Consider the following 23,728-nt stretch of genomic DNA (forward strand, 5'->3'; position numbering starts at 1 on the left):
GTCATAAGTGTCCAATTTTGAAACGTACAAATATTCCTCTAAAATCAGCCAAACTACGAATTCCGATTCACTCACGTGTAATCAGGAGAGAACCCAGTGCTGCATCTTTTAGCCCAGCACTGACCCTGAAAAGTAATTCTAAGCGTACTTACCAGTAACTTGTATTTCCTTCCATAGGAATCCATTGTGGGGTTTTCAGCAGAAAAGTTTCGAAGAGTCCAATTTTGAAACGTACACATATTCCTCTAAAACCAGTCGAACTACGAATTCCGATTTACTCACCTGTAATCAGGAGGGAACCCAGTGCTGCATCTTTTAGCCCAGCACTGACACTGAAAAGTAATTCTAAGCGTACTTACCAGTAACTTGTATTCCCTTCCATAGGAATCCATTGTGTGGTTTTCAGCAGAAAAGTGTCATAAGTGTCCAATTTTGAAACGTACAAATATTCCTCTAAAATCAGCCGAACTACGAATACCGATTCACTCACCTGTAATCAGGAGAGAACCCAGTGCTGCATCTTTTAGCCCAGCACTGACCCTGAAAAGTAATTCTAAGCGTACTTACCAGTAACTTGTATTTCCTTCCATAGGAATCCATTGTGTTGTTTTCAGCAGAAATGTTTCGAAGAGTCCAATTTTGAAACGTACAAATATTCCTCTAAAATCAGCCGAACTACGAATTCCGATTTACTCACCTGTAATCAGGAGAGAACCCAGTGCTGCATCTTTTAGCCCAGCACAGACCCTGAAAAGCAATTCTAAGCATACTTACCAGTAACTTGTATTTCCTTCCATAGGAATCCATTGTGTGGTTTTCAGCAGAAAAGTTTCTAAGTGTCCAATTTTGAAAGGTACAAATATTCCTCTAAAATCAGCCGAACTATGAATTCCAATTTACTCACCTGTAATCAGGAGGGAACCCAGTGCTGCATCTTTTAGCCCAGCACTGACCCTGAAAAGTAATTCTAAGCGTACTTACCAGTAACTTGTATTTCTTTCCATAGGAATCCATTGTGTGGTTTTCACCAAAAAATGTTCTGTGTCCAATTTTGAAACGTACAAATATTCCTCTAAAACCAGCCGAACTAGGAATTCTGATTTACTCACCTGTAATCAGGAGGGAACCCAGTGCTGCATCTTTTAGCCCAGCACTGACCCTGAAAAGTAATTTTAAGCGTACTTACCAGTAACTTGTATTTCCTTCCATAGGAATCCATTGTGTGGTTTTCAGCAGAAAAGTGTCATAAGTGTCCAATTTTGAAACATACAAATATTCCTCTAAAATCAGCCGAACTACGAATTCCGATTCACTCACCTGTAATCAGGAGAGAACCCAGTCCTGCATCTTTTAGCCCAGCACCGACCCTGAAATGTAATTCTTAAGCGTACTTACCAGTAACTTGTATTTCCTTCCATAGGAATCCATTGTGTGGTTTTCAGCAGAGCAGTTTCGAAGAGTCCAATTTTGAAACGTACAAATATTCCTCTAAAACCAGCCGAACTACGAATTCCGATGTACTCACCTATCAGGAGAGAACCCAGTGCTGCATCTTTTAGCCCAGCACTGACCCTGAAAAGCAATTCTAAGCGTACTTACCAGTAACTTGTATTTCCTTCCATAAGAATCCATTGTGTGGTTTTCAGCAGAAAAGTTTCTAAGTGTCCAATTTTGAAAGGTACAAGTATTCCTCTAAAATCAGCCGAACTACGAATTCCGATTCACTCACCTGTTATCAGGAGAGAACCCAGTGCTGCATCTTTTAGCCCAGCACTGACCCTGAAAAGTAATTATAAGCGTACTTACCAGTAACTTGCATTTCCTTCCATAGGAAGCCATTGTGTGGTTTTCACCAGAAAATGTTCTAAGTGTCCAATTTTGAAACGTACAAATATTCCTCTAAAACCAGCCGAACTACGAATTCCGATTTACTCACCTGTAATCAGAAGGGAACCCAGTGCTGCATCTTTTAGCCCAGCACTGACCCTGAAAAGTAATTCTAAGCGTACTTACCAGTAACTTGTATTTCTTTCCATAGGAATCCATTGTGTGGTTTTCACCAGAAAATGTTCTAAGTGTCCAATTTTGAAACGAAAAAATATTCCTCTAAAACCAGCCGAACTACGAATTCCGATTTACTCACCTGTAATCAGGAGGGAACCCAGTGCTGCATCTTTTAGCCCAGCACTGACCCTGAAAAGTAATTCTAAGCGTACTTACCAGTAACTTGTATTTCCTTCCATAGGAATCCATTGTGTGGTTTTCAGCAGAAAAGTTTCTAAGTGTCCAATTTTGAAACGTACAAATATTCCTCTAAAATCAGCCGAACTACGAATTCCAATTTACTTACCTGTAATCAGGAGAGAACCTAGTGCTGCATCTTTTAGCCCAGCACTGACCCTGAAAAGTAATTCTAAGCGTACTTACCAGTAACTTGCATTTCCTTCCATAGGAATCCATTGTGTGGTTTTCAGCAGATCAGTTTCTAAGGGTCCATTTTTGAAACGTACAAATATTCCTCTAAAATCAACCGAACTACGAATTTTGATGTACTCACCTATCAGGAGAGAACCCGGGGCTGCATCTTTTTGCCCAGCACTGACCCTGAAAAGTAATTCTAAGCGTACTTACTAGTAACTTGTATTTCCTTCCATGGGAATCCATTGTGTGGTTTTCACCAGAAAATGTTCTAAGTGTCCAATTTTGAAACGTACAAATATTCCTCTAAAACCAGCCGAACTACGAATTCCGATTTACTCACCTGTAATCAGGAGGGAACCCAGTGCTGCATCTTTTAGCCCAGCACTGACCCTGAAAAGTAATTCTAAGCGTACTTACCAGTAACTTGTATTTCCTTCCATAGGAATCCATTGTGTGGTTTTCAGCAGAAAAGTGTCATAAGTGTCCAATTTTGAAACGTACAAATATTCCTCTAAAATCAGCCAAACTACGAATTCCGATTCACTCACGTGTAATCAGGAGAGAACCCAGTGCTGCATCTTTTAGCCCAGCACTGACCCTGAAAAGTAATTCTAAGCGTACTTACCAGTAACTTGTATTTCCTTCCATAGGAATCCATTGTGGGGTTTTCAGCAGAAAAGTTTCGAAGAGTCCAATTTTGAAACGTACAAATATTCCTCTAAAACCAGTCGAACTACGAATTCCGATTTACTCACCTGTAATCAGGAGGGAACCCAGTGCTGCATCTTTTAGCCCAGCACTGACACTGAAAAGTAATTCTAAGCGTACTTACCAGTAACTTGTATTCCCTTCCATAGGAATCCATTGTGGTTTTCAGCAGAAAAGTGTCATAAGTGTCCAATTTTGAAACGTACAAATATTCCTCTAAAATCAGCCGAACTACGAATACCGATTCACTCACCTGTAATCAGGAGAGAACCCAGTGCTGCATCTTTTAGCCCAGCACTGACCCTGAAAAGTAATTCTAAGCGTACTTACCAGTAACTTGTATTTCCTTCCATAGGAATCCATTGTGTTGTTTTCAGCAGAAATGTTTCGAAGAGTCCAATTTTGAAACGTACAAATATTCCTCTAAAATCAGCCGAACTACGAATTCCGATTTACTCACCTGTAATCAGGAGAGAACCCAGTGCTGCATCTTTTAGCCCAGCACAGACCCTGAAAAGCAATTCTAAGCATACTTACCAGTAACTTGTATTTCCTTCCATAGGAATCCATTGTGTGGTTTTCAGCAGAAAAGTTTCTAAGTGTCCAATTTTGAAAGGTACAAATATTCCTCTAAAATCAGCCGAACTATGAATTCCAATTTACTCACCTGTAATCAGGAGGGAACCCAGTGCTGCATCTTTTAGCCCAGCACTGACCCTGAAAAGTAATTCTAAGCGTACTTACCAGTAACTTGTATTTCTTTCCATAGGAATCCATTGTGTGGTTTTCACCAGAAAATGTTCTGTGTCCAATTTTGAAACGTACAAATATTCCTCTAAAACCAGCCGAACTAGGAATTCTGATTTACTCACCTGTAATCAGGAGGGAACCCAGTGCTGCATCTTTTAGCCCAGCACTGACCCTGAAAAGTAATTTTAAGCGTACTTACCAGTAACTTGTATTTCCTTCCATAGGAATCCATTGTGTGGTTTTCAGCAGAAAAGTGTCATAAGTGTCCAATTTTGAAACATACAAATATTCCTCTAAAATCAGCCGAACTACGAATTCCGATTCACTCACCTGTAATCAGGAGAGAACCCAGTCCTGCATCTTTTAGCCCAGCACCGACCCTGAAATGTAATTCTTAAGCGTACTTACCAGTAACTTGTATTTCCTTCCATAGGAATCCATTGTGTGGTTTTCAGCAGAGCAGTTTCGAAGAGTCCAATTTTGAAACGTACAAATATTCCTCTAAAACCAGCCGAACTACGAATTCCGATTTACTCACCTGTAATCAGGAGAGAACCCAGTGCTGCATCTTTTAGCCCAGCACTGACCCTGAAAAGCAATTCTAAGCGTACTTACCAGTAACTTGTATTTCCTTCCATAAGAATCCATTGTGTGGTTTTCAGCAGAAAAGTTTCTAAGTGTCCAATTTTGAAAGGTACAAGTATTCCTCTAAAATCAGCCGAACTACGAATTCCGATTCACTCACCTGTTATCAGGAGAGAACCCAGTGCTGCATCTTTTAGCCCAGCACTGACCCTGAAAAGTAATTCTAAGCGTACTTACCAGTAACTTGTATTTCCTTCCATAGGAATCCATTGTGGGGTTTTCAGCAGAAAAGTTTCAAAGAGTCCAATTTTGAAACGTACAAATATTCCTCTAAAACCAGTCGAACTACGAATTCCGATTTACTCACTTGTAATCAGGAGGGAACCCAGTGCTGCATCTTTTAGCCCAGCACTGACACTGAAAAGTAATTCTAAGCGTACTTACCAGTAACTTGTATTTCCTTCCATAGGAATCCATTGTGTGGTTTTCAGCAGAAAAGTGTCATAACTGTCCAATTTTGAAACGTACAAATATTTCTCTAAAATCAGCCGAACTACGAATTCCGATTCACTCACCTGTAATCAGGAGAGAACCCAGTGCTGCATCTTTTAGCCCAGCACTGACCCTGAAAAGTAATTCTAAGCATACTTACCAGTAACTTGTATTTCCTTCCATAGGAATCCATTGTGTTGTTTTCAGCAGAAATGTTTCGAAGAGTCCAATTTTGAAACGTACAAATATTCCTCTAAAATCAGCCGAACTACGAATTCCGATTTACTCACCTGTAATCAGGAGAGAACCCAGTGCTGCATCTTTTAGCCCAGCACAGACCCTGAAAAGCAATTCTAAGCATACTTACCAGTAACTTGTATTTCCTTCCATAGGAATCCATTGTGTGGTTTTCAGCAGAAAAGATTCGAAGAGTCCAATTTTGAAACGTACAAATATTACTCTAAAATCAGCCGAACTACAAATTCCGATTTACTCACCTGTAATCAGGAAAGAAGCCAGTGCTGCATCTTTTAGGGCAGCACTGACCCTGAAAAGCAATTCTAAGCGTACTTACCAGTAACTTGTATTTCCTTCCATAAGAATCCATTGTGTGGTTTTCAGCAGAAAAGTTTCTAAGTGTCCAATTTTGAAAGGTACAAATATTCCTCTAAAATCAGCCGAACTACGAATTCCGATTTACTTACCTGTTATCATGAGAGAACCCAGGGCTGCATCTTTTAGCCCAGCACTGACCCTGAAAAGTAATTCTAAGCGTACTTACCAGTAACTTGCATTTCCTTCCATAGGAATCCATTGTGTGGTTTTCAGCAGAAAAGTTTCTAAGTGTCCAATTTTGAAACGTACAAATATTTCTCTAAAATCAGCCGAACTACGAATTCCGATTCACTCACCTTTAATCAGGAGAGAACCCAGTGCTGCATCTTTTAGCCCAGCACTGACCCTGAAAAGTAATTCTAAGCGTACTTACCAGTAACTTGTATTTCCTTCCATAGGAATCCATTGTGTTGTTTTCAGCAGAAAAGTGTCGAAGAGTCCAATTTTGAAACGTACAAATATTCCTCTAAAATCAGCCGAACTACGAATTCCAATTTACTCACCTGTAATCAGGAGAGAACCCAGTGCTGCATCTTTTAGCCCAGCACTGACCCTGAAAAGCAATTCTAAGCGTACTTACCAGTAACTTGTATTTCCTTCCATAAGAATCCATTGTGTGGTTTTCAGCAGAAAAGTTTCTAAGTGTCCAATTTGAAAGGTACAAGTATTCCTCTAAAATCAGCCGACCTACGAATTCCGATTCACTCACCTGTTATCAGGAGAGAACCCAGTGCTGCATCTTTTAGCCCAGCACTGACCCTGAAAAGTAATTCTAAGCGTACTTACCAGTAACTTGTATTTCCTTCCATAGGAATCCATTGTGGGGTTTTCAGCAGAAAAGTTTCGAAGAGTCCAATTTTGAAACGTACAAATATTCCTCTAAAACCAGTCGAACTACGAATTCCGATTTACTCACCTGTAATCAGGAGGGAACCCAGTGCTGCATCTTTTAGCCCAGCACTGACACTGAAAAGTAATTCTAAGCGTACTTACCAGTAACTTGTATTTCCTTCCATAGGAATCCATTGTGTGGTTTTCAGCAGAAAAGTGTCATAACTGTCCAATTTTGAAACGTACAAATATTCCTCTAAAATCAGCCGAACTACGAATTCCGATTCACTCACCTGTAATCAGGAGAGAACCCAGTGCTGCATCTTTTAGCCCAGCACTGACCCTGAAAAGTAATTCTAAGCGTACTTACCAGTAACTTGTATTTCCTTCCATAGGAATCCATTGTGTTGTTTTCAGCAGAAATGTTTCGAAGAGTCCAATTTTGAAACGTACAAATATTCCTCTAAAATCAGCCGAACTACGAATTCCGATTTACTCACCTGTAATCAGGAAAGAAGCCAGTGCTGCATCTTTTAGGGCAGCACTGACCCTGAAAAGCAATTCTAAGCGTACTTACCAGTAACTTGTATTTCCTTCCATAAGAATCCATTGTGTGGTTTTCAGCAGAAAAGTTTCTAAGTGTCCAATTTTGAAAGGTACAAATATTCCTCTAAAATCAGCCGAACTACGAATTCCGATTTACTTACCTGTTATCATGAGAGAACCCAGGGCTGCATCTTTTAGCCCAGCACTGACCCTGAAAAGTAATTCTAAGCGTACTTACCAGTAACTTGCATTTCCTTCCATAGGAATCCATTGTGTGGTTTTCAGCAGAAAAGTTTCTAAGTGTTTATTTTTGAAACGTACAAATATTCCTCTAAAACCAGCCGAACTACGAATTCTGATTTACTCACCTGTAAGCAGGAGGGAACCCAGTGCTGCATCTTTTAGCCCAGCACTGACCCTGAAAAGTAATTCTAAGCGTACTTACCAGTAACTTGTATATCCTTCTATAGGAATCCATTGTGTGGTTTTCAGCAGAAAAGTGTCATAAGTGTCCAATTTTGAAACGTACAAATATTCCTCTAAAATCAGCCGGAATATGAATTCCGATTCACTCACCTTTAATCAGGAGAGAACCCAGTGCTGCATCTTTTAGCCCATCACTGACCCTGAAAAGTAATTCTAAGCGTACTTACCAGTAACTTGTATTTCCTTCCATAGGAATCCATTGTGTTGTTTTCAGCAGAAAAGTTTCGAAGAGTCCAATTTTGAAACGTACAAATATTCCTCTAAAATCAGCCGAACTACGAATTCTGATTTACTCACCTGTAATCAGGAGAGAACCCAGTGCTGCATCTTTTAGCCCAGCACTGACCCTGAAAAGCAATTCTAAGCGTACTTACCAGTTACTTGTATTTCCTTCCATAAGAATCCATTGTGTGGTTTTCAGCAGAAAAGTTTCTAAGTGTCCAATTTTGAAAGGTACAAGTATTCCTCTAAAATCAGCCGAACTACGAATTCCGATTTACTCACCTGTAATCAGGAGGGAACCCAGTGCTGCATCTTTTAGCCCAGCACTGACCCTGAAAAGTAATTCTAAGCGTACTTACCAGTAACTTGTATTTCTTTCCATAGGAATCCATTGTGTGGTTTTCACCAGAAAATGTTCTGTGTCCAATTTTGAAACGTACAAATATTCCTCTAAAACCAGCCGAACTACGAATTCCGATTTACTCACCTGTAATCAGGAGGGAACCCAGTCCTGCATCTTTTAGCCCAGCACCGACACTGAAAAGTAATTCTTAAGCGTACTTACCAGTAACTTGTATTTCCTTCCATAGAAATCCATTGTTTGGTTTTCAGCAGAAAAGTTTCGAAGAGTCCAATTTTGAAACGTACAAATATTCCTCTAAAACCAGCCGAACTACGAATTCCGATTTACTCACCTGTAATCAGGAGGGAACCCAGTGCTGCATCTTTTAGCCCAGCACTGACCCTGAAAAGTAATTCTTAGCGTACTTACCAGTAACTTGTATTTCCTTCCATAGGAATCCATTGTGTGGTTTTCAGCAGAAAAGTGTCATAAATGTCCAATTTTGAAACGTACAAATATTCCTCTAAAATCAGCCGAACTACGAATTCCGATTCACTCACCTTTAATCAGGAGAGAACCCAGTGCTGCATCTTTTAGCCCAGCACTGACCCTGAAAAGTAATTCTAAGCGTACTTACCAGTAACTTGTATTTCCTTCCATAGGAATCCATTGTGTTGTTTTCAGCAGAAAAGTTTCGAAGAGTCCAATTTTGAAACGTACAAATATTCCTCTAAAATCAGCCGAACTACGAATTCCGATTTACTCACCTGTAATCAGGAGAGAACCCAGTGCTGCATCTTTTAGCCCAGCACTGACCCTGAAAAGCAATTCTAAGCGTACTTACCAGTAACTTGTATTTCCTTCCATAAGAATCCATTGTGTGGTTTTCAGCAGAAAAGTTTCTAAGTGTCCAATTTTGAAAGATACAAATATTTCTCTAAAATCAGCCGAACTACGAATTCCGATTTACTCACCTGTTATCATGAGAGAACCCAGGGCTGCATCTTTTAGCCCAGCACTGACCCTGAAAAGTAATTCTAAGCGTACTTACCAGTAACTTGCATTTCCTTCCATAGGAATCCATTGTGTGGTTTTCAGCAGAAAAGTTTCTAAGTGTCCATTTTTGAAACGTACAAATATTCCTCTAAAATCAACCGAACTACGAATTCCGATTTACTCACCTGTAATCAGGAGAGAACCCAGTGCTGCATCTTTTAGCCCAGCACTGACCCTGAAAAGTAATTCTAAGCGTACTTACCAGTAACTTGTATTTCTTTCCATAGGAATCCATTGTGTGGTTTTCACCAGAAAATGTTCTAAGTGTCCAATTTTGAAACGTAAAAATATTCCTCTAAAACCAGCCGAACTACGAATTCCGATTTACTCACCTGTAATCAGGAGGGAACCCAGTGCTGCATCTTTTAGCCCAGCACTGACCCTGAAAAGTAATTCTAAGCGTACTTACCAGTAACTTGTATTTCCTTCCATAGGAATCCATTGTGTGGTTTTCAGCAGAAAAGTTTCTAAGTGTCCAATTTTGAAACGTACAAATATTCCTCTAAAATCAGCCGAAACACGAATTCCAATTTACTTACCTGTAATCAGGAGAGAACCTAGTGCTGCATCTTTTAGCCCAGCACTGACCCTGAAAAGTAATTCTAAGTGTACTTACCAGTAACTTGCATTTCCTTCCATAGGAATCCATTGTGTGGTTTTCAGCAGAGAAGTTTCTAAGGGTCCATTTTTGAAACGTACAAATATTCCTCTAAAATCAGCCGAACTACGAATTCCGATGTACTCACCTATCAGGAGAGAACCCGGGGCTGCATCTTTTTGCCTAGCACTGACCCTGAAAAGTAATTCTAAGCGTACTTACCAGTAACTTGTATTTCCTTCCATAGGAATCCATTGTGTGGTTTTCACCAGAAAAGTGTCATAAGTGTCCAATTTTGAAACGTACAAATATTCCTCTAAAATCAGCCGAGCTACGAATTCCAATTTACTCACCTCTAATCAGGAGAGAACCCAGTGCTGCATCTTTTAGCCCAGCACTGACCCTGAAAAGTAATTCTAAGTGTACTTACCAGTAACTTGTATTTCCTCCCATAGGAATCCATTGTGTGGTTTTCAGCAGAAAAGTGTCATAAGTGTCCAATTTTGAAACGTACAAATATTCCTCTAAAATCAGCCGAACTATGAATTCTGATTCACTCACCGGTAATCAGGAGAGAACCCAGTGCTGCATCTTTTAGGGCAGCACTGACCCTGAAAAGCAATTCTAAGCGTACTTACCAGTCACTTGTATTTCCTTCCATAAGAATCCATTGTGTGGTTTTCAGCAGAAAAGTTTCTAAGTGTCCATTTTTGAAAGGTACAAATATTCCTCTAAAATCAGCCGAACTACGAATTCCGATTTACTCACCTGTTATCATGAGAGAACCCAGGGCTGCATCTTTTAGCCCAGCACTGAACCTGAAAAGTAATTCTAAGCGTACTTACCAGTAACTTGCATTTCCTTCCATAGGAATCCATTGTGTGGTTTTCAGCAGAAAAGTTTCTAAGTGTCCATTTTTGAAACGTACAAATATTCCTCTAAAATCAACCGAACTACGAATTCCAATGTACTCACCTGTAATCAGGAGAGAACCCAGTGCTGCATCTTTTAGCCCAGCACTGACCCTGAAAAGTAATTCTAAGCGTACTTACCAGTAACTTGTATTTCTTTCCATAGGAATCCATTGTGTGGTTTTCACCAGAAAATGTTCTGTGTCCAATTTTGAAACGTACAAATATTCCTCTAAAATCAGCCGAACTATGAATTCCGATTCACTCACCGGTAATCAGGAGAGAAGCCAGTGCTGCATCTTTTAGGGCAACACTGACCCTGAAAAGCAATTCTAAGCGTACTTACCAGTAACTTGTATTTCCTTCCATAAGAATCCATTGTATGGTTTTCAGCAGAAAAGCTTCTAAGTGTCCAATTTTGAAAGGTACAAATATTCCTCTAAAATCAACCGAACTACGAATTCCGATTTACTCACCTGTAATCAGGAGGGAACCCAGTGCTGCATCTTTTAGCCCAGCACTGACCCTGAAAAGTAATTCTAAGCGTACTTACCAGTAACTTGTATTTCTTTCCATAGGAATCCATTGTGTGGTTTTCACCAGAAAATGTTCTGTGTCCAATTTTGAAACAAACAAATATTCCTCTAAAACCAGCCGAACAACGAATTCCGATTTACTCACCTGTAATCAGGAGGGAACCCAGTCCTGCATCTTTTAGCCCAGCACCGACATTGAAAAGTAATTCTTAAGCGTACTTACCAGTAACTTGTATTTCCTTCCATAGAAATCCATTGTTTGGTTTTCAGCAGAAAAGTTTCTAAGTGTCCAATTTTGAAAGGTACAAATATTTCTCTAAAATCAGCCGAACTACGAATTCCGATTTACTCACCTGTTATCATGAGAGAACCCAGGGCTGCATCTTTTAGCCCAGCACTGACCCTGAAAAGTAATTCTAAGCGTACTTACCAGTAACTTGCATTTCCTTCCATAGGAATCCATTTTGTGGTTTTCAGCAGAAAAGTTTCTAAGTGTCCATTTTTGAAACATACAAATATTCCTCTAAAATCAACCGAACTACGAATTCCGATTTACTCACCTGTTATCATGAGAGAACCCAGGGCTGCTTCTTTTAGCCCAGCACTGACCCTGAAAAGTAATTCTAAGCGTACTTACCAGTAACTTGTATTTCTTTCCATAGGAATCCATTGTGTGGTTTTCACCAGAAAATGTTTTAAGTGTCCAATTTTGAAACGTAAAAATATTCCTCTAAAACCAGCCGAACTACGAATTCCGATTTACTCACCTGTAATCAGGAGGGAACCCAGTGCTGCATCTTTTAGCCCAGCACTGACCCTGAAAAGTAATTCTAAGCGTACTTACCAGTAACTTGTATTTCCTTCCATAGGAATCCATTGTGTGGTTTTCAGCAGAAAAGTGTCATAAGTGTCCAATTTTGAAACGTACAAATATTCCTCTAAAATCAGCCGAACTACGAATTCCGATTCACTCACCTTTAATCAGGAGAGAACCCAGTGCTGCATCTTTTAGCCCAGCACTGACCCTGAAAAGCAATTCTAAGCGTACTTACCAGTAACTTGTATTTCCTTCCATAGGAATCCATTGTGGGGTTTTCAGCAGAAAAGTTTCGAAGAGTCCAATTTTGAAACGTACAAATATTCCTCTAAAACCAGTCGAACTACGAATTCCGATTTACTCACCTGTAATCAGGAGGGAACCCAGTGCTGCATCTTTTAGCCCAGCACTGACACTGAAAAGTAATTCTAAGCGTACTTACCAGTAACTTGTATTTCCTTCCATAGGAATCCATTGTGTGGTTTTCAGCAGAAAAGTGTCATAACTGTCCAATTTTGAAACGTACAAATATTCCTCTAAAATCAGCCGAACTACGAATTCCGATTCACTCACCTGTAATCAGGAGAGAACCCAGTGCTGCATCTTTTAGCCCAGCACTGACCCTGAAAAGTAATTCTAAGCGTACTTACCAGTAACTTGTATTTCCTTCCATAGGAATCCATTGTGTTGTTTTCAGCAGAAATGTTTCGAAGAGTCCAATTTTGAAACGTACAAATATTCCTCTAATATCAGCCGAACTACGAATTCCGATTTACTCACCTGTAATCAGGAGAGAACCCAGTGCTGCATCTTTTAGCCCAGCACAGACCCTGAAAAGCAATTCTAAGCATACTTACCAGTAACTTGTATTTCCTTCCATAGGAATCCATTGTGTGGTTTTCAGCAGAAAAGATTCGAAGAGTCCAATTTTGAAACGTACAAATATTACTCTAAAATCAGCCGAACTACAAATTCCGATTTACTCACCTGTAATCAGGAAAGAAGCCAGTGCTGCATCTTTTAGGGCAGCACTGACCCTGAAAAGCAATTCTAAGCGTCCTTACCAGTAACTTGTATTTCCTTCCATAAGAATCCATTGTGTGGTTTTCAGCAGAAAAGTTTCTAAGTGTCCAATTTTGAAAGGTACAAATATTCCTCTAAAATCAGCCGAACTACGAATTCCGATTTACTTACCTGTTATCATGAGAGAACCCAGGGCTGCATCTTTTAGCCCAGCACTGACCCTGAAAAGTAATTCTAAGCGTACTTACCAGTAACTTGCATTTCCTTCCATAGGAATCCATTGTGTGGTTTTCAGCAGAAAAGTTTCTAAGTGTCCAATTTTGAAACGTACAAATATTTCTCTAAAATCAGCCGAACTACGAATTCCGATTCACTCACCTTTAATCAGGAGAGAACCCAGTGCTGCATCTTTTACCCCAGCACTGACCCTGAAAAGTAATTCTAAGCGTACTTACCAGTAACTTGTATTTCCTTCCATAGGAATCCATTGTGTTGTTTTCAGCAGAAAAGTGTCGAAGAGTCCAATTTTGAAACGTACAAATATTCCTCTAAAATCAGCCGAACTACGAATTCCGATTTACTCACCTGTAATCAGGAGAGAACCCAGTGCTGCATCTTTTAGCCCAGCACTGACCCTGAAAAGCAATTCTAAGCGTACTTACCAGTAACTTGTATTTCCTTCCATAAGAACCCATTGTGTGGTTTTCAGCAGAAAAGTTTCTAAGTGTCCAATTTTGAAAGGTACAAGTATTCCTCTAAAATCAGCCGACCTACGAATTCCGATTCACTCACCTGTTATCAGGAGAGAACCCAGTGCTGCATCTTTTAGCCCAGCACTGACCCTGAAAAGTAATTCTAAGCGTACTTACCAGTAACTTGTATTTCCTTCCATAGGAATCCATTGTGGGGTTTTCAGCAGAAAAGTTTCGAAGAGTCCAATTTTGAAACGTACAAATATTCCTCTAAAACCAGTCGAACTACGAATTCTGATTTACTCACCTGTAATCAGGAGGGAACCCAGTGCTGCATCTTTTAGCCCAGCACTGACACTGAAAAGTAATTCTAAGCGTACTTACCAGTAACTTGTATTTCCTTCCATAGGAATCCATTGTGTGGTTTTCAGCAGAAAAGTGTCATAACTGTCCAATTTTGAAACGTACAAATATTCCTCTAAAATCAGCCGAACTACGAATTCCGATTCACTCACCTGTAATCAGGAGAGAACCCAGTGCTGCATCTTTTAGCCCAGCACTGACCCTGAAAAGTAATTCTAAGCGTACTTACCAGTAACTTGTATTTCCTTCCATAGGAATCCATTGTGTTGTTTTCAGCAGAAATGTTTCGAAGAGTCCAATTTTGAAACGTACAAATATTCCTCTAAAATCAGCCGAACTACGAATTCCGATTTACTCACCTGTAATCAGGAAAGAAGCCAGTGCTGCATCTTTTAGGGCAGCACTGACCCTGAAAAGCAATTCTAAGCGTACTTACCAGTAACTTGTATTTCCTTCCATAAGAATCCATTGTGTGGTTTTCAGCAGAAAAGTTTCTAAGTGTCCAATTTTGAAAGGTACAAATATTCCTCTAAAATCAGCCGAACTACGAATTCCGATTTACTTACCTGTTATCATGAGAGAACCCAGGGCTGCATCTTTTAGCCCAGCACTGACCCTGAAAAGTAATTCTAAGCGTACTTACCAGTAACTTGCATTTCCTTCCATAGGAATCCATTGTGTGGTTTTCAGCAGAAAAGTTTCTAAGTGTTTATTTTTGAAACGTACAAATATTCCTCTAAAACCAGCCGAACTACGAATTCTGATTTACTCACCTGTAAGCAGGAGGGAACCCAGTGCTGCATCTTTTAGCCCAGCACTGACCCTGAAAAGTAATTCTAAGCGTACTTACCAGTAACTTGTATATCCTTCTATAGGAATCCATTGTGTGGTTTTCAGCAGAAAAGTGTCATAAGTGTCCAATTTTGAAACGTACAAATATTCCTCTAAAATCAGCCGGAATATGAATTCCGATTCACTCACCTTTAATCAGGAGAGAACCCAGTGCTGCATCTTTTAGCCCATCACTGACCCTGAAAAGTAATTCTAAGCGTACTTACCAGTAACTTGTATTTCCTTCCATAGGAATCCATTGTGTTGTTTTCAGCAGAAAAGTTTCGAAGAGTCCAATTTTGAAACGTACAAATATTCCTCTAAAATCAGCCGAACTACGAATTCTGATTTACTCACCTGTAATCAGGAGAGAACCCAGTGCTGCATCTTTTAGCCCAGCACTGACCCTGAAAAGCAATTCTAAGCGTACTTACCAGTTACTTGTATTTCCTTCCATAAGAATCCATTGTGTGGTTTTCAGCAGAAAAGTTTCTAAGTGTCCAATTTTGAAAGGTACAAGTATTCCTCTAAAATCAGCCGAACTACGAATTCCGATTTACTCACCTGTAATCAGGAGGGAACCCAGTGCTGCATCTTTTAGCCCAGCACTGACCCTGAAAAGCAATTCTAAGCGTACTTACCAGTAACTTGTATTTCCTTCCATAAGAATCCATTGTGTGGTTTTCAGCAGAAAAGTTTCTAAGTGTCCAATTTTGAAAGATACAAATATTTCTCTAAAATCAGCCGAACTACGAATTCCGATTTACTCACCTGTTATCATGAGAGAACCCAGGGCTGCATCTTTTAGCCCAGCACTGACCCTGAAAAGTAATTCTAAGCGTACTTACCAGTAACTTGCATTTCCTTCCATAGGAATCCATTGTGTGGTTTTCAGCAGAAAAGTTTCTAAGTGTCCATTTTTGAAACGTACAAATATTCCTCTAAAATCAACCGAACTACGAATTCCGATTTACTCACCTGTAATCAGGAGAGAACCCAGTGCTGCATCTTTTAGCCCAGCACTGACCCTGAAAAGTAATTCTAAGCGTACTTACCAGTAACTTGTATTTCTTTCCATAGGAATCCATTGTGTGGTTTTCACCAGAAAATGTTCTAAGTGTCCAATTTTGAAACGTAAAAATATTCCTCTAAAACCAGCCGAACTACGAATTCCGATTTACTCACCTGTAATCAGGAGGGAACCCAGTGCTGCATCTTTTAGCCCAGCACTGACCCTGAAAAGTAATTCTAAGCGTACTTACCAGTAACTTGTATTTCCTTCCATAGGAATCCATTGTGTGGTTTTCAGCAGAAAAGTTTCTAAGTGTCCAATTTTGAAACGTACAAATATTCCTCTAAAATCAGCCGAAACACGAATTCCAATTTACTTACCTGTAATCAGGAGAGAACCTAGTGCTGCATCTTTTAGCCCAGCACTGACCCTGAAAAGTAATTCTAAGTGTACTTACCAGTAACTTGCATTTCCTTCCATAGGAATCCATTGTGTGGTTTTCAGCAGAGAAGTTTCTAAGGGTCCATTTTTGAAACGTACAAATATTCCTCTAAAATCAGCCGAACTACGAATTCCGATGTACTCACCTATCAGGAGAGAACCCGGGGCTGCATCTTTTTGCCTAGCACTGACCCTGAAAAGTAATTCTAAGCGTACTTACCAGTAACTTGTATTTCCTTCCATAGGAATCCATTGTGTGGTTTTCACCAGAAAAGTGTCATAAGTGTCCAATTTTGAAACGTACAAATATTCCTCTAAAATCAGCCGAGCTACGAATTCCAATTTACTCACCTCTAATCAGGAGAGAACCCAGTGCTGCATCTTTTAGCCCAGCACTGACCCTGAAAAGTAATTCTAAGTGTACTTACCAGTAACTTGTATTTCCTCCCATAGGAATCCATTGTGTGGTTTTCAGCAGAAAAGTGTCATAAGTGTCCAATTTTGAAACGTACAAATATTCCTCTAAAATCAGCCGAACTATGAATTCTGATTCACTCACCGGTAATCAGGAGAGAACCCAGTGCTGCATCTTTTAGGGCAGCACTGACCCTGAAAAGCAATTCTAAGCGTACTTACCAGTCACTTGTATTTCCTTCCATAAGAATCCATTGTGTGGTTTTCAGCAGAAAAGTTTCTAAGTGTCCATTTTTGAAAGGTACAAATATTCCTCTAAAATCAGCCGAACTACGAATTCCGATTTACTCACCTGTTATCATGAGAGAACCCAGGGCTGCATCTTTTAGCCCAGCACTGAACCTGAAAAGTAATTCTAAGCGTACTTACCAGTAACTTGCATTTCCTTCCATAGGAATCCATTGTGTGGTTTTCAGCAGAAAAGTTTCTAAGTGTCCATTTTTGAAACGTACAAATATTCCTCTAAAATCAACCGAACTACGAATTCCAATGTACTCACCTGTAATCAGGAGAGAACCCAGTGCTGCATCTTTTAGCCCAGCACTGACCCTGAAAAGTAATTCTAAGCGTACTTACCAGTAACTTGTATTTCTTTCCATAGGAATCCATTGTGTGGTTTTCACCAGAAAATGTTCTGTGTCCAATTTTGAAACGTACAAATATTCCTCTAAAATCAGCCGAACTATGAATTCCGATTCACTCACCGGTAATCAGGAGAGAAGCCAGTGCTGCATCTTTTAGGGCAACACTGACCCTGAAAAGCAATTCTAAGCGTACTTACCAGTAACTTGTATTTCCTTCCATAAGAATCCATTGTATGGTTTTCAGCAGAAAAGCTTCTAAGTGTCCAATTTTGAAAGGTACAAATATTCCTCTAAAATCAACCGAACTACGAATTCCGATTTACTCACCTGTAATCAGGAGGGAACCCAGTGCTGCATCTTTTAGCCCAGCACTGACCCTGAAAAGTAATTCTAAGCGTACTTACCAGTAACTTGTATTTCTTTCCATAGGAATCCATTGTGTGGTTTTCACCAGAAAATGTTCTGTGTCCAATTTTGAAACAAACAAATATTCCTCTAAAACCAGCCGAACAACGAATTCCGATTTACTCACCTGTAATCAGGAGGGAACCCAGTCCTGCATCTTTTAGCCCAGCACCGACATTGAAAAGTAATTCTTAAGCGTACTTACCAGTAACTTGTATTTCCTTCCATAGAAATCCATTGTTTGGTTTTCAGCAGAAAAGTTTCTAAGTGTCCAATTTTGAAAGGTACAAATATTTCTCTAAAATCAGCCGAACTACGAATTCCGATTTACTCACCTGTTATCATGAGAGAACCCAGGGCTGCATCTTTTAGCCCAGCACTGACCCTGAAAAGTAATTCTAAGCGTACTTACCAGTAACTTGCATTTCCTTCCATAGGAATCCATTTTGTGGTTTTCAGCAGAAAAGTTTCTAAGTGTCCATTTTTGAAACATACAAATATTCCTCTAAAATCAACCGAACTACGAATTCCGATTTACTCACCTGTTATCATGAGAGAACCCAGGGCTGCTTCTTTTAGCCCAGCACTGACCCTGAAAAGTAATTCTAAGCGTACTTACCAGTAACTTGTATTTCTTTCCATAGGAATCCATTGTGTGGTTTTCACCAGAAAATGTTTTAAGTGTCCAATTTTGAAACGTAAAAATATTCCTCTAAAACCAGCCGAACTACGAATTCCGATTTACTCACCTGTAATCAGGAGGGAACCCAGTGCTGCATCTTTTAGCCCAGCACTGACCCTGAAAAGTAATTCTAAGCGTACTTACCAGTAACTTGTATTTCCTTCCATAGGAATCCATTGTGTGGTTTTCAGCAGAAAAGTGTCATAAGTGTCCAATTTTGAAACGTACAAATATTCCTCTAAAATCAGCCGAACTACGAATTCCGATTCACTCACCTTTAATCAGGAGAGAACCCAGTGCTGCATCTTTTAGCCCAGCACTGACCCTGAAAAGCAATTCTAAGCGTACTTACCAGTAACTTGTATTTCCTTCCATAGGAATCCATTGTGGGGTTTTCAGCAGAAAAGTTTCGAAGAGTCCAATTTTGAAACGTACAAATATTCCTCTAAAACCAGTCGAACTACGAATTCCGATTTACTCACCTGTAATCAGGAGGGAACCCAGTGCTGCATCTTTTAGCCCAGCACTGACACTGAAAAGTAATTCTAAGCGTACTTACCAGTAACTTGTATTTCCTTCCATAGGAATCCATTGTGTGGTTTTCAGCAGAAAAGTGTCATAACTGTCCAATTTTGAAACGTACAAATATTCCTCTAAAATCAGCCGAACTACGAATTCCGATTCACTCACCTGTAATCAGGAGAGAACCCAGTGCTGCATCTTTTAGCCCAGCACTGACCCTGAAAAGTAATTCTAAGCGTACTTACCAGTAACTTGTATTTCCTTCCATAGGAATCCATTGTGTTGTTTTCAGCAGAAATGTTTCGAAGAGTCCAATTTTGAAACGTACAAATATTCCTCTAATATCAGCCGAACTACGAATTCCGATTTACTCACCTGTAATCAGGAGAGAACCCAGTGCTGCATCTTTTAGCCCAGCACAGACCCTGAAAAGCAATTCTAAGCATACTTACCAGTAACTTGTATTTCCTTCCATAGGAATCCATTGTGTGGTTTTCAGCAGAAAAGATTCGAAGAGTCCAATTTTGAAACGTACAAATATTACTCTAAAATCAGCCGAACTACAAATTCCGATTTACTCACCTGTAATCAGGAAAGAAGCCAGTGCTGCATCTTTTAGGGCAGCACTGACCCTGAAAAGCAATTCTAAGCGTCCTTACCAGTAACTTGTATTTCCTTCCATAAGAATCCATTGTGTGGTTTTCAGCAGAAAAGTTTCTAAGTGTCCAATTTTGAAAGGTACAAATATTCCTCTAAAATCAGCCGAACTACGAATTCCGATTTACTTACCTGTTATCATGAGAGAACCCAGGGCTGCATCTTTTAGCCCAGCACTGACCCTGAAAAGTAATTCTAAGCGTACTTACCAGTAACTTGCATTTCCTTCCATAGGAATCCATTGTGTGGTTTTCAGCAGAAAAGTTTCTAAGTGTCCAATTTTGAAACGTACAAATATTTCTCTAAAATCAGCCGAACTACGAATTCCGATTCACTCACCTTTAATCAGGAGAGAACCCAGTGCTGCATCTTTTACCCCAGCACTGACCCTGAAAAGTAATTCTAAGCGTACTTACCAGTAACTTGTATTTCCTTCCATAGGAATCCATTGTGTTGTTTTCAGCAGAAAAGTGTCGAAGAGTCCAATTTTGAAACGTACAAATATTCCTCTAAAATCAGCCGAACTACGAATTCCGATTTACTCACCTGTAATCAGGAGAGAACCCAGTGCTGCATCTTTTAGCCCAGCACTGACCCTGAAAAGCAATTCTAAGCGTACTTACCAGTAACTTGTATTTCCTTCCATAAGAATCCATTGTGTGGTTTTCAGCAGAAAAGTTTCTAAGTGTCCAATTTTGAAAGGTACAAGTATTCCTCTAAAATCAGCCGACCTACGAATTCCGATTCACTCACCTGTTATCAGGAGAGAACCCAGTGCTGCATCTTTTAGCCCAGCACTGACCCTGAAAAGTAATTCTAAGCGTACTTACCAGTAACTTGTATTTCCTTCCATAGGAATCCATTGTGGGGTTTTCAGCAGAAAAGTTTCGAAGAGTCCAATTTTGAAACGTACAAATATTCCTCTAAAACCAGTCGAACTACGAATTCCGATTTACTCACCTGTAATCAGGAGGGAACCCAGTGCTGCATCTTTTAGCCCAGCACTGACACTGAAAAGTAATTCTAAGCGTACTTACCAGTAACTTGTATTTCCTTCCATAGGAATCCATTGTGTGGTTTTCAGCAGAAAAGTGTCATAACTGTCCAATTTTGAAACGTACAAATATTCCTCTAAAATCAGCCGAACTACGAATTCCGATTCACTCACCTGTAATCAGGAGAGAACCCAGTGCTGCATCTTTTAGCCCAGCACTGACCCTGAAAAGTAATTCTAAGCGTACTTACCAGTAACTTGTATTTCCTTCCATAGGAATCCATTGTGTTGTTTTCAGCAGAAATGTTTCGAAGAGTCCAATTTTGAAACGTACAAATATTCCTCTAAAATCAGCCGAACTACGAATTCCGATTTACTCACCTGTAATCAGGAAAGAAGCCAGTGCTGCATCTTTTAGGGCAGCACTGACCCTGAAAAGCAATTCTAAGCGTACTTACCAGTAACTTGTATTTCCTTCCATAAGAATCCATTGTGTGGTTTTCAGCAGAAAAGTTTCTAAGTGTCCAATTTTGAAAGGTACAAATATTCCTCTAAAATCAGCCGAACTACGAATTCCGATTTACTTACCTGTTATCATGAGAGAACCCAGGGCTGCATCTTTAGCCCAGCACTGACCCTGAAAAGTAATTCTAAGCGTACTTACCAGTAACTTGCATTTCCTTCCATAGGAATCCATTGTGTGGTTTTCAGCAGAAAAGTTTCTAAGTGTTTATTTTTGAAACGTACAAATATTCCTCTAAAACCAGCCGAACTACGAATTCTGATTTACTCACCTGTAAGCAGGAGGGAACCCAGTGCTGCATCTTTTAGCCCAGCACTGACCCTGAAAAGTAATTCTAAGCGTACTTACCAGTAACTTGTATATCCTTCTATAGGAATCCATTGTGTGGTTTTCAGCAGAAAAGTGTCATAAGTGTCCAATTTTGAAACGTACAAATATTCCTCTAAAATCAGCCGGAATATGAATTCCGATTCACTCACCTTTAATCAGGAGAGAACCCAGTGCTGCATCTTTTAGCCCATCACTGACCCTGAAAAGTAATTCTAAGCGTACTTACCAGTAACTTGTATTTCCTTCCATAGGAATCCATTGTGTTGTTTTCAGCAGAAAAGTTTCGAAGAGTCCAATTTTGAAACGTACAAATATTCCTCTAAAATCAGCCGAACTACGAATTCTGATTTACTCACCTGTAATCAGGAGAGAACCCAGTGCTGCATCTTTTAGCCCAGCACTGACCCTGAAAAGCAATTCTAAGCGTACTTACCAGTTACTTGTATTTCCTTCCATAAGAATCCATTGTGTGGTTTTCAGCAGAAAAGTTTCTAAGTGTCCAATTTTGAAAGGTACAAGTATTCCTCTAAAATCAGCCGAACTACGAATTCCGATTTACTCACCTGTAATCAGGAGGGAACCCAGTGCTGCATCTTTTAGCCCAGCACTGACCCTGAAAAGTAATTCTAAGCGTACTTACCAGTAACTTGTATTTCTTTCCATAGGAATCCATTGTGTGGTTTTCACCAGAAAATGTTCTGTGTCCAATTTTGAAACGTACAAATATTCCTCTAAAACCAGCCGAACTACGAATTCCGATTTACTCACCTGTAATCAGGAGGGAACCCAGTCCTGCATCTTTTAGCCCAGCACCGACACTGAAAAGTAATTCTTAAGCGTACTTACCAGTAACTTGTATTTCCTTCCATAGAAATCCATTGTTTGGTTTTCAGCAGAAAAGTTTCGAAGAGTCCAATTTTGAAACGTACAAATATTCCTCTAAAACCAGCCGAACTACGAATTCCGATTTACTCACCTGTAATCAGGAGGGAACCCAGTGCTGCATCTTTTAGCCCAGCACTGACCCTGAAAAGTAATTCTAAGCGTACTTACCAGTAACTTGTATTTCCTTCCATAGGAATCCATTGTGTGGTTTTCAGCAGAAAAGTGTCATAAATGTCCAATTTTGAAACGTAAAAATATTCCTCTAAAACCAGCCGAACTACGAATTCCGATTTACTCACCTGTAATCAGGAGGGAACCCAGTGCTGCATCTTTTAGCCCAGCACTGACCCTGAAAAGTAATTCTAAGCGTACTTACCAGTAACTTGTATTTCCTTCCATAGGAATCCATTGTGTGGTTTTCAGCAGAAAAGTTTCTAAGTGTCCAATTTTGAAACGTACAAATATTCCTCTAAAATCAGCCGAAACACGAATTCCAATTTACTTACCTGTAATCAGGAGAGAACCTAGTGCTGCATCTTTTAGCCCAGCACTGACCCTGAAAAGTAATTCTAAGTGTACTTACCAGTAACTTGCATTTCCTTCCATAGGAATCCATTGTGTGGTTTTCAGCAGAGAAGTTTCTAAGGGTCCATTTTTGAAACGTACAAATATTCCTCTAAAATCAGCCGAACTACGAATTCCGATGTACTCACCTATCAGGAGAGAACCCGGGGCTGCATCTTTTTGCCTAGCACTGAACCTGAAAAGTAATTCTAAGCGTACTTACCAGTAACTTGTATTTCCTTCCATAGGAATCCATTGTGTGGTTTTCACCAGAAAAGTGTCATAAGTGTCCAATTTTGAAACGTACAAATATTCCTCTAAAATCAGCCGAGCTACGAATTCCAATTTACTCACCTCTAATCAGGAGAGAACCCAGTGCTGCATCTTTTAGCCCAGCACTGACCCTGAAAAGTAATTCTAAGTGTACTTACCAGTAACTTGTATTTCCTCCCATAGGAATCCATTGTGTGGTTTTCAGCAGAAAAGTGTCATAAGTGTCCAATTTTGAAACGTACAAATATTCCTCTAAAATCAGCCGAACTATGAATTCCGATTCACTCACCGGTAATCAGGAGAGAACCCAGTGCTGCATCTTTTAGGGCAGCACTGACCCTGAAAAGCAATTCTAAGCGTACTTACCAGTCACTTGTATTTCCTTCCATAAGAATCCATTGTGTGGTTTTCAGCAGAAAAGTTTCTAAGTGTCCATTTTTGAAAGGTACAAATATTCCTCTAAAATCAGCCGAACTACGAATTCCGATTTACTCACCTGTTATCATGAGAGAACCCAGGGCTGCATCTTTTAGCCCAGCACTGAACCTGAAAAGTA

Source organism: Triturus cristatus, chromosome 1_1 (genome assembly GCF_964204655.1).
Source record: "Triturus cristatus chromosome 1_1, aTriCri1.1, whole genome shotgun sequence".
Lineage (NCBI taxonomy): Eukaryota > Metazoa > Chordata > Amphibia > Caudata > Salamandridae > Triturus > Triturus cristatus.